The sequence below is a fragment of the Sinocyclocheilus rhinocerous genome, unplaced genomic scaffold (assembly GCF_001515625.1).
Source record: "Sinocyclocheilus rhinocerous isolate Xijiao unplaced genomic scaffold, SAMN03320098_v1.1 scaffold599, whole genome shotgun sequence".
Lineage (NCBI taxonomy): Eukaryota > Metazoa > Chordata > Actinopteri > Cypriniformes > Cyprinidae > Sinocyclocheilus > Sinocyclocheilus rhinocerous.
Window position 1 is genome coordinate 276495 of NW_015652138.1, and position 11599 is coordinate 288093.

Genomic DNA, 11599 nt, shown 5'->3' on the forward strand with positions numbered 1-11599 from the left:
GAGTTAACGTTAACAAAGATTAACTAATGCTGAACAGAGGTGTTGATCACGGTTAGTTAATGTTAACTAATGCATGAACTAATGTTAACTAATTGCGCTGTTAATGTGAATAAATGCATTAATATATGTGTGAGTTAACGTTAACAAAGATTAACTAATGCTGAACAGAGGTGTTGTTCATGGTTAGTTCATGTTAACTAATGCATTAACTAATGTTAACTAATACAACCTTATTGTAAAGTGTTACCGAATAAATTAATAAATAGAACAAAAGAATAAGCAACATGTCTTTGACCCATTTATTAAAGAGAAGTAAATTGGAATATATTTACAATAGACAGTCCAATCCGACACTTTGTTTCCTACTTTCCTCAAACTATTTTACTATAACACTCTTCTGAATGGTTGTGGGATTTTGATTCAGGAGGAAGATATATAGTCTGTGACATCATCCAGTCCAGAGCTCTTGTTATCCAGATACTCCAGAATGACGTTGTCTCCGTTGTGGCACAGTCCTATAGAACAAAGTTGAATGTGGTGCTGTATAGCTGACATTAGCTGTGAGCACATTGTTGTTGTTCTTCAGACTGGCCTGAGATGCAGCAAAGTCCACTACTTTGCCAACACTCCACTTAGAGCAGAAGAACATGGGCAAACTAGGGTCTTTAGCTTCTTTTGGCAGAAACACCTGGAAATACGCCCGTTCTGTCTGCAGAGGAGGAATTTCGAATGTTATATTTGTCATAAATGAATGGAAGATACTTTGTAATATAAGTTTGGCACTGATACCTGTGGCAGGCCTTTATCTCCTGACGCATGCATTTTAAGCTTCATCAGAGCAACTTTTGCAGCGGTTGCAGCATTTTTTGCTCCTTTTCTGCCTTTAATTGGTGGTGCATTCTTCTTTGACTCTGTTGGAAGTATTGTGGAGATTATTCTTTGGCTTTCTAAGAATTATTTGGTATTACAAACTCTTCAAGTTTAGACACTACTGCCCTCTAGTGGACAAAAATTGTACATATCCCAAACAGCAGGAGACAGAAATCCAAGACAAAACAGTGTACTTTGCAGTGTATTGCTAAAAAAACTGACCGACTATCTTCTGCACCAGCTCCTGTGTTGCAGCCATGCGAGGCTTTGGTGTCTCCAGTTTCTCACACTTATGGTCATCCTGATGCCGATGTCTGAGACCAGAGGAAAACAGTCAGGTATATAGATGAGCACAGCATTTTAAGTAAGGACACAACACTTAGTACACCAGTTGCCATGGTTATATTCACAAAACATTATTTTAATGAGGTTTTATCTATTGTTTTCCCACTATAGTCTCTTTGTCCATTAGGTGAGACTTCAGCAGTGTCAGAGATGTAAGGTATGTTTGTAAAGTATGTTTGCAATAGGTTTTATACGGGAGGCAGAAGTGTTTTTCACAGTGTGGGCAGATGACAGGCAGCAGCTATTTTTCTTTGCAATCCTCAAAGCTACATGGATATGATGTGCTTCCCCCAGACCCAGAGATTGTTTTCTTCACCAGCACCTGAAAGAATTAAGAGAATCATCTGTAACAGCCATTTAAACCCCAGGAATCAGTTAAATAAACATACACACATACATTTATACACATTATACATTTACATTTGTATTATGTATGTATGTGTATATATTTATTGTATATATTTATATGTAACATTGAGTGTGTGTGTGTATATATATATATATATATATATATATATATATAAATAATTTTTTTTGTGCTTTTGTCATTTTTCTTCATTTTTAAGAAACAAAATATGTAATTTTCTACATTACATACATATACAGTGGGTGTAGAAAATAATCAGCCCCTTTTAAAATAATTATTTTGTTGCTTAGCAGCCTGAAATGAAAACGGACACAGTTTTTGCTTTATCCAGCTGTATTTACTCAGTGCAACTTATAACATCCAAGTGAAAGATTTAACACACACATGTCAGAAACAAATAAAAAAACCAGAATCACGGAGTTGGAAAAAAGATCACCCCTCAATCAGGTGTAGCTCATCACCTTCTCAATGGCACACAAAGCCATTTGAATTTCAGCTGTGCTTATTTTGATTAGATCAGTATGAAAAGAGCTTTCCTGGAGCATTTCGGTCCTTGGTGGTGCAACTGAAGCAAACAATCAACTATGGGTTGTAAGACACTGTCAAAAGATCTCCGGGATAAAGTTGTGGACATGCACAAGTCAGGAGATGGAGACAAAACCATTTCAAAGGCTTTATCAATGCCTAGAAGCACATTGAAGTCTATTATTAAGAAGTGGAAGGTATTTGGTACAACACAGACCCTCCCTGGATCGGGACGTCACTCCAAACTGGATGAAAGAGCCGGAGGAAACTGATCAGAGAGGCGACCAAGAGACCGACAGCAACTCTGAAGCAGCTGCAGGAGGTCATTGTGTGCATGTGACAACAATATCACAAATCCTCCACAGATGTGGTTTGCATGGGAGGGCTGCAAGAAAAAAGCCAGTCCTCAAGAAAGGCCAAATGCAGTCAGACTGAGCTTTGACAAAATGCACCTTAAAGATTCTGAGGCAGATGAGACTAAAACTGAATTATTTGGCTTCAATACCAAACGATATGTCTGGTGGAAATCCAGTCCAGCTCAGCATTCAAATAACAGCATTCCTGCAGTAAAGCATGGAGGTGGTAATATTGTTTTATGGGGTGTTTCTCTGCGGCAGGGATTGGAGCATTTGTCAGGATAGAAGGAGAAATGGATGGGGCAAAATACCACCAAATTCTTGAGGAAAATCTGCTGCCATGTGTGCCAACAGGTGATTCAACAAAATAGTGACACAAGGGGGTGATCCTTTTTCCAACTCAGTGATTCTGTTTTTTCTTTTGTTTTTTGTTGGTGTTATATCTTTATATCTTTCACTTGGATGTTATAGGTTGCACTGAGTAAATACAGCTGGATAAAACAAAAACACTTCAGCTTAAGCAGAACAACAACAAAAAAAGGAGAACTGCAACAAGTTGAAATTAAATGTTTACTTTTGAAAAATATTTTTAATTTTATTCAGTGAATGTTTATTTCATGTAATGAATGTTTTTTTTTTTCGGTCACACTTTATTTTAAGGTCCAATTCTTACTATTAACGACTTTTGCTTCAATAAACTCATATTTTACTGCTTATTAATAGTTAGTAAGGTAGTTGTTAGTTGCATGCTAGTTAATAGTGAAAATTGGAACCTAGAATAAAGTTAACTAATACTACCTTTATTTGTAGTATTAGTTGACGATAATAATCCTGCGTATAATTCATATATGTAGCACAGATTTTGTCTGGAATAATGTGCATCAATGATTATGACCAGTAATACAATATTAGGGCCAATTTTTATTCCATGGTTTCCAAGACTTCAAACCATGCAGTGTGTTTAAATGTGAGAACGAGACCAAACAGGATAGACTGCAGGAAGAACCGCTCTGAGCCAGCACACTTAATTGACAGACTTTGAGGAGACACGCTGAGCTCCTTGAGGCTGGGCAATGACATTCAGTTGGATGAGCCACCTGGTGAACGCAGCCCAATGGGGGATTCAGCAGCGGCCCTTCCATGATTAATCACATTGTCGTGGATGACAAATGAACAGCTACCGCTGTAACCTACTTTAAAGAGCACAAAAAACCATGCCATTTCACCCCTTTTTTGACGCAAATGGGAGCAGCCAATTCCCTGCCTTTAAGAACATGACATATAAACAAGAAACCAGTTGTTCTTTGCATGTTTCCTCTTAACTAGCATTGCACTGTGCATAACAGCTTTTCTTTCCAGTCCAAGAGAAAGGGTGATGCTAAAAGCACTCTCTTCAGCTCCATATGCTCTGTGAATTCACACTGACCAGGTTCCCTTTTAGGGTGGTGCTGTGACTAGAATTTCTAAAAGAATTGTTTTGTGTGTGCAGAATACAGCAGTCACTCACAAAGGTGATAACCTTAGCAATGGTTTGCTCAATGAAACATTAAGATATTTTTAAGATTAAAATGAGCTTGACAGTAGTATCAACAATATTACATTTGCAGTGTTGAGTGCAAAAACACCTCCTTTGCAAATCTGGCCCATTACAGATTGCGTTTTATTCCCAAAAGCCAGTGATTTTCCAGACACAACCAATGCCACACTATTATCGGAGTTCCAAATAAAGTTAGGTAGGAGCGTGTTCATCTGGTACTCTCAATCACAACACAAGGACACATACACAGCTGCTTAACTCACTACTGTGCAAATGAACTAGTCCAGGGGGAACATCGAGCCAAGCTCTCCATTTAATCACATTGCAGTCTATAATTGAAATATATTAGTTTTTGAATTATATATTTACCAAGTGAACACATTTTGTGTCACTCCTCTAGTAAATCACTGAGGGGAAACGACTTCTGGTGTCATGCGTTGCATTGAAGAAACCTGGCTGCAGTAGTGCTGTTCTTGTCTGGTAAGATTCTTTAGTGTTTTGAAGCAGCCAGTTGGTCTGTATCGTTGTCTGCATGAGTGCACATGCTTTGGCTTGTCAAAAAAAAAAAAATCCACACAACAGGCAAACAGACTGCTCAAAACTCTCTCTTCCGCATAAAAGAGGTCAGCGCAAGCTTCCCGCGGGCTGACCGATGGTTCTGCTGACATGGCCCAGGTGCTGGGGAAATCACCTGGACAGGACTTGGACATGTGATTTCTCCCGGCAGGTGTTCCCTTGGATAACATGATAAGCTTGAAGCAGGTGCCTGCAGTTGAAAGCAGAAGAGAAGTAGAAGAGAATCAGCATTTGCCACCATAAACAAAATTTGCAGGCCAGTAAAGACTAGTGGTTCTTAACTGGTTTTGCTTAAGGAAATTTTAACTTGGACATAAAAAGTGGTGACCCAGCGTAGTATCAAAATTGTTTGTTGTACTAAACAGAATGTTTCCATTCAAAGTTGGGAATTTAACTTAAAAGTTAAGTTAAATTGCGAATTTAACTTAACTTTTAAAATTTGAAAATCGTATAAAACATTGACGAATTAATCACCGTTACCATCCAACGAGTCAAAGGGGACAAAATCTTCACTTCCTGATACACTGGCACTAAATATCACTAACAAAAGTAGGAGAATCCTCTGAATATAATAATTTTCATATATGATAAATTACTTGCGCCTCAGAGCGAGCAGACAAAACACAATAAATGCAATCATTGCTTTCGGAGGCGGATGCTGCTGTTTGGGAACACAGTCGTGTGAGACAGTTCTGGGAGGCAATTCTACAGAAATACTTTGACGACAGGCTTTGCTCGGGCATTTCAGAATGACCATAACAACATTTGAGATGCTGTGCAGTGAGATCGGTCCGCTGGTTAGTCCAGCATCCCATCCCATAGTGCAAAGTCACATGACTTTTTTGATGCGCATGGAGGATTTTATTTGGTAAATGTGTTTCCATCGTAGTTTATGCAAATTTTTTTCGTATAAGATACAAAGTTTATCCGACACAATTGTGCGCATACATTTTTTATGCACATTTTTAGAATGAATGCGCATCTTGGCATTTCCATCCAGAGTTTTTTTTATGCGTTATGCCATAATGCGCATGAAAATAGGTGGATGGAAACATAGCTAGTGTCTTTAAAATGTATTAAAATGACCAAAAAACTGCATAGGCCCATAGATATGCAAAATAATTAACTGGCCAATCAATGTCTTTTGAATGGTTTCATACTCTTGGTAATTATTCACAAAATACAAACCATGTTTACCCTTGTTGAAATTGAACACATATTTAGCATGAGATTTTAGAGAAATGGGCAAGATATGTAAAATAATTATTTTCATATCATTACGATAACTCTTAAAATAAGGTTTAATTTGTTAACAGTAGGTATATTAAATTAGTGAACTAACAATGAGCAATACATTAATTAATTTTAGTTAATATCCAATTCAGTGTTTACTATTTTAAAATCAACAGTTGTAATAAGTTGAGCAACCAGTAAGTTGAACAAAAATTAACAAATGAGACCTTATTGTAAATAATTACCGATGTTATCGTTAATATAGTTTCAGATAAGACTAGGGACACATCTCTTGTTTAATACTAAAGTATTTTAGTTTATATTAAAAGCAATTATGTATTTGTCCATAATGGGGTGCACTTTTTGTTTCAGTATATTGTATGAAATATTTCTGTAAATAATAAACCAGTGAGCTGATGTAATATGTTTCCAAAATGCACTGAACTTAATTAATAATCCATTTATTATTATGATTGGTTGCATTGTTTTCCTTTTCATGACCATATTGAAACAGAACTGCAACCCATTTTTTGGGGTCACAACTCACCCAAAAATAGATTCATTTGGCATGCGATTTTACATTGGAATAAAGGTTTGCATGTTATCAGTTCATGCATTCCCTGGGAATCGAGTTCATGACCGTGTTGTGGCTAACACCTTGCCTGAATATTTTAATAACAGGAATGCTTAGGGCCAGAATCTGTTTTTGGAGTGGAAACGTCAAACAGAACGTGACCCATAATATAATAAAACAGCAAAATGTTACAACAGTGTTTACAATGCAGCACTATTTTGATATTCCTGATTAGGGTTTGTTCTAAAATATATTTAACTGAAAGGGTTAAACTGTAAGAATTACACGGCAATTAATTAAGCTTACAGACTCCATTCACAATTTGTATGTGTGGATAATTTCAATCCATATGGCTCTGTTGCAGTGTCATTTACAAAGAACCAAATCATTAAACCTGGACTTACTTAAAATGTGATGCACTTCTTTTGCTGCCTTGCTAGCACTAGTATTTCCTTCAAGTGTAGAATAGTACGGATAGTTATGTGGTATATCCTCTTGCATTTGGGGGGAAGTCGTGGCCTAATGGTTAGAGAGTCGGACTCGTAACCCAAAAGTTGCGGGTTCGAGTCTCGTACCGACAGGGATTGTAGGTGGGGGGAGTGAATGTACAGCGCTCTCTCCCACCTTCAATACCACGACTGAGGTGCCCTTGAGCAAGGCACCGAACCCCCAACTGCTCCCCGGGCGCCGCAGCATAAATGGCTGCCCACTGCTCCGGGTGTGTGTTCACGGTGTGTGTGTGTTCACTGCTGTGTGTGTGCACTTTGGATGGGTTAAATGCAGAGCACTAATTCCGAGTATGGGTCACCATACTTGGCCACATGTCACGTCACTTCTTCACTTCACTTCTTCACTTTGATTGTTAATATGCTGCCAGAAAACCTCCTTAAATGGTTCGTATTAGTACCATATGCACCCTTTAGGGCTAGATAAGACACAAAGTTTACCTTTGAGAAGCTACTTATTTTTCTTGACAGTGTATGTCTGTGTGAAAGTAATCCATGATAACAACTGTTATATATTTTGAAAGGTGTTCAGGCTAGGCAAAAGGTGTCATATTTCTATTTGCACATAGGCGATTCTTTCAGAAATGTTTTTCAGTTCAGGACAAATATACTAGAATCCTGCTAGTGCAGCATGCGCCTTGAAAAACTAAGTGCTAACAGGGTTCATCAATGCCACATGGACTTCCAGCTGCGACCTCCACCAAGAACATGACAAGTCCATTTACACATCCTAGAGAAGCGTTCCCAAAACAGACACTGTTTAGTCTCTGACGTCACTCCAAACACTCTAAGGTTGGAGATGCACACGACTGATATTGAGTGCCCTTCTGATGAGGCCAAGAAAGTGACATTAAAAATTCTCCAAGAGGGCAAACTTAAAGTTTGAGATGTGTAGGCTGGTAAAATGGCCAAACAGTTTTGTTTCGCAAGTTTTTTTTGTCTTGTTTTATGCAACAGTTTGTTTCGTTCCCCAAATCTGTTGGTTGATTTTGCTCAGTAATTTGGAGAAACAAAAATACTGAAAATGATTTTTGCAGTGTCATAATAAGTAGATTGCCAAGCGGGTTGCCAATAACCCTTAATTGGGGCCTAAAACTATGTTCATCTTTCTCTTCTAGTTTTTTTTTGGCAGATGTAAGTTTACATCATTGATTCAATTTTGACATTTACTGACAATTTCTCACACTTCAAACAGGAGTGGCTGTCAATGTGTCAGAGAAAAGAGAGTGGCAGTTGGAAAGCATCCAAATGATAATTATATATCACAGATGAGTTAAACAGAATATGAGACTTGAAAGAGAGTGTGTAACAAGTGGGGGCTCGTCCGGGATATACGGTGCTATGAAGCCTTTGTTTGTTTACATCCCCCAGTTTATTTAATATTTTTCTGTTTTGATTTAAATCTGGCATCACTGAGCTTTTGTGTCTGCCCTGGGACCTGGAGATGGCAGATCTTTTAGCCTTTCCCCGTAATTATTGCTACCCTCCTGTCCTACCCTTCGACTTGAAATGGGGTGCATATCAATGACCAGTTTACAGAAGTACCGATTAATGGTAAAGAGTTTAATTCTGAAAGTGCTAGACTCTATAAGGCTTTTTTCTGTTTAAACCCCAGTCTAAGGCCACTTTCAACACTGGGTAAAGTAACTTGTCACATGCTTTTTCATCAGACAAATTGCAGTGCCAAAGGTATACAGCATGAAACAATCCAGTGCTATTTTACTGTTTAACAAAAGACAACTAATCACAGTCTCAGAAACTGTCATGTGCTGTTTAGTTTCAGTGTTTGAGAGAAAAATTTAAATGCTACATAGTGACCACAAGCACATTAACAGGAGTTAATGAGAGATGATATTTTATAATCATATTTTCATGTTCTTGCATAAAGTTAAAAACAAACAAACAAACAAACATTTTGAGATCATAATACCTGACTACTTACAATTTTTTGTTACGCAGAAAAAAAAAACATGAACTGATGAACCATGAAACAAGATTACCCAGAATTATGTGTACCCAGGTTTTAGAACCACCCTGCATTAATTGCATTTACCCTGCATTAATTAATTTCCAATATGAAGATTAATTTGAAGATGAGAAATGCATTAGTAACACATTACTCGTAAAGGAGAGAGGCGTCTGAACATCTATTGGACGTGACATTGAAAACTTTAGTACAAGGTTCTAAAGCGCACTTTAAAACATATCAATAATATATGCTTGTCTTTCTACTATTGTTAAAAAAGTAAGTATTCATTGTCTCTATAAATCATAAATCATTGATGCATATTAATGTAGAATGACATATCGAAAAAAGTGAACAATTTAGTCTTTTCATGCTCTTAAATACAATTGGAAGCCTCCTACAATGTCTACAAAGTCTATTAGATTTTTTTTTGCCTATTTCATCATCTGCTAGGTGAAGTCTGATCACTTAGATGATTAATAGCACATCTTTCTCTCTTCAACAAGCCGAATGATTTGAGGCAGGCTTGTGTACCATTCAGATTTGAACGGAGAATGCCTTTTGAATTCCAATTCAATTACAGAATCTGAAGTAGCAAACAAGGTGCAGAACTGTAATTCAAATTTGAATGCAACGAATTAGAATTAAAACATATTAAATAGATTGATTTGAGGAATCATTCATTTCCATAAGACAAGTGCAGCAGGATCTCTTTGCATGTTAAACTAGGATAGAAGAAAGCACTTTAACAGTGTATCTGCTGTGTAACGTAACTTTATTGAGATAATAAAGGGTTTCCGGGGTTAATACATGGAGTATTTCCTTTAATAACTGATATAAATGATCAAATGGTTATTAGGAGATGGCCTTGTGAAAAATGACGAATTTTAAAAGGCAGCCACATTTATTCACTGACACCATTTTAGAGCAACATTAAAATAGAAAAAATATTAGATTTCAAGAATGAAGCCCTTTTGAATAAAGGAATTTTGAGAATCATCTCATAATAGGTCTTTTATGAGAAATTAGACAGTAAAATTGCAACATTACAAGATTAAAGAAGCAACATTTTGAGAATAAACACTTAAAGAACTGTCTTTCCCCTTGTCTAACAGTGTGAGTAGTTAATGCTTCACACACAAATGCATGGTTCTTCATAAAACCTGTATTGCAAAAGATTGCGTAGGATATACTCTGTAGGTTTATAGGATTTAGGACATACTATATAGGTTTATAGTCCAGTTTCACTGTAATTTCTGCTGAGTCTGGCTCATTGTCGAAACCTGCTTACATGTGCAATGAATACAGCAATCTGATAATAATGGCTCTGAAATGAACGTGCATTGCTTACATATTGCCAATGTAAGATGTGTGCGTCAGGGCTAAGACAAGCACAGTGAGTTTTTGGTGACAAGAGAACATTGCATTAAAATATATTTAAAAAGGGTAATAAATTGTCTATCTCAAAGGCACAATCATTGAACTGGGGTTGTGCAGAGAACCTGTAGATTGTTTTCCCAGGTTGTCTTGGCTGAGACCTGGCTACATTGCAGCTTACCTGGACCTTGGGCACCTTGTGCGTGCTTGTGGTCCCATGAGAGACAGACTTTATGCCATTGGTGACGAGGTGGTAATAACTTCAGCTGTACCTCATCACATGCCGCCCACAGCAATCTGTAGCAACTCTTAGCCAACTGCTCCTGAAGCGAGTGAGGGTTTTGAGATGACAAATAGAGTGCTGGGGCGATGGTGATATGAGGAGGAAGATCTTCCATCACATACTAATAAAGCCCTTGAAGCTGCAGCGCTATAAACACAGGTGCTGTAAGCGATGTTAACTGTTTCACTAACTTCCACCAGACTTACCGTTCAAGTATGTTGATTTCAAGTCCTCCTGGGAAGTTCCTACTCATAAACTCTGAAGTAAGTTGTGTTCAAGTAATTTTGGTTGGAAAAAAATTTATATATTGAGCAAAATTATATTTCTAATTTGTCATTTGTAGGGCTGCCCCTGACTAAAGATTTTTTCTAGTCAACTAATAGTCATTCATTTAAGCCATTAGTCGACTAATCACACGTTTATAATAATTTAATTACTTAAATATATACTTAAATAGCCTATTCCGTGCTCAAGCGCACACATAAAACTATGAATGGGTTAAAAAAATTGCAAGGAGATATTGTTTATTAATAAACTAGTGCTTTCTGAGTCGCTGTCAGCTGCACAGATTAAGTTGACGATCATCTCTGCAGAAATGCACCTTTCATACGGATTACATAACCAGGGTATTTGTTTAATTTGAATGGGTTTGTTCAAAAGTAGACATTTCAAGCATTTCAGTTCACAAAGACCGAGACGGCAGAAAGTACATCCTGTTTGTTTTCTTTATTTTACAAAAGCACAACTTTTTGTTGTTATTGTGAGTGTACACAAATAAAAATAGACCCTTTACAGTATCGAATGATGTATTACTCTTATCTGCATGAGCAAAAATTATGGTGTATTTTTAGTTTTATCAGGGAAAAAAATGCATGTGAAGTTGCCGCCGCCTCCATGTCATGTAGTAGCTCGCTAACAGCTTCCACACTCCACACAAACACTGGGATAATAATCTAATAGCACACATTTATCTAGGTTAATGTTAGAGCCAGTTGCTACTACTTACATAGTAAGTATTGATAGCAAAATTTTGGAAGAAATAGTACAGCACCTTAAATCGTCAACCTGCTATCTTGACACACTT

The 11599-nt window shown here is 37.2% G+C and overlaps 1 pseudogene; it reads right to left on the reverse strand.

Moving 5' to 3' along the window:
- Positions 1-302: 302 nt before the first annotated feature.
- On the reverse strand, positions 303-10630 carry LOC107713580 (AN1-type zinc finger protein 1-like; annotated as a pseudogene).
- Between the last annotated feature and the right edge of the window lie 969 nt (positions 10631-11599).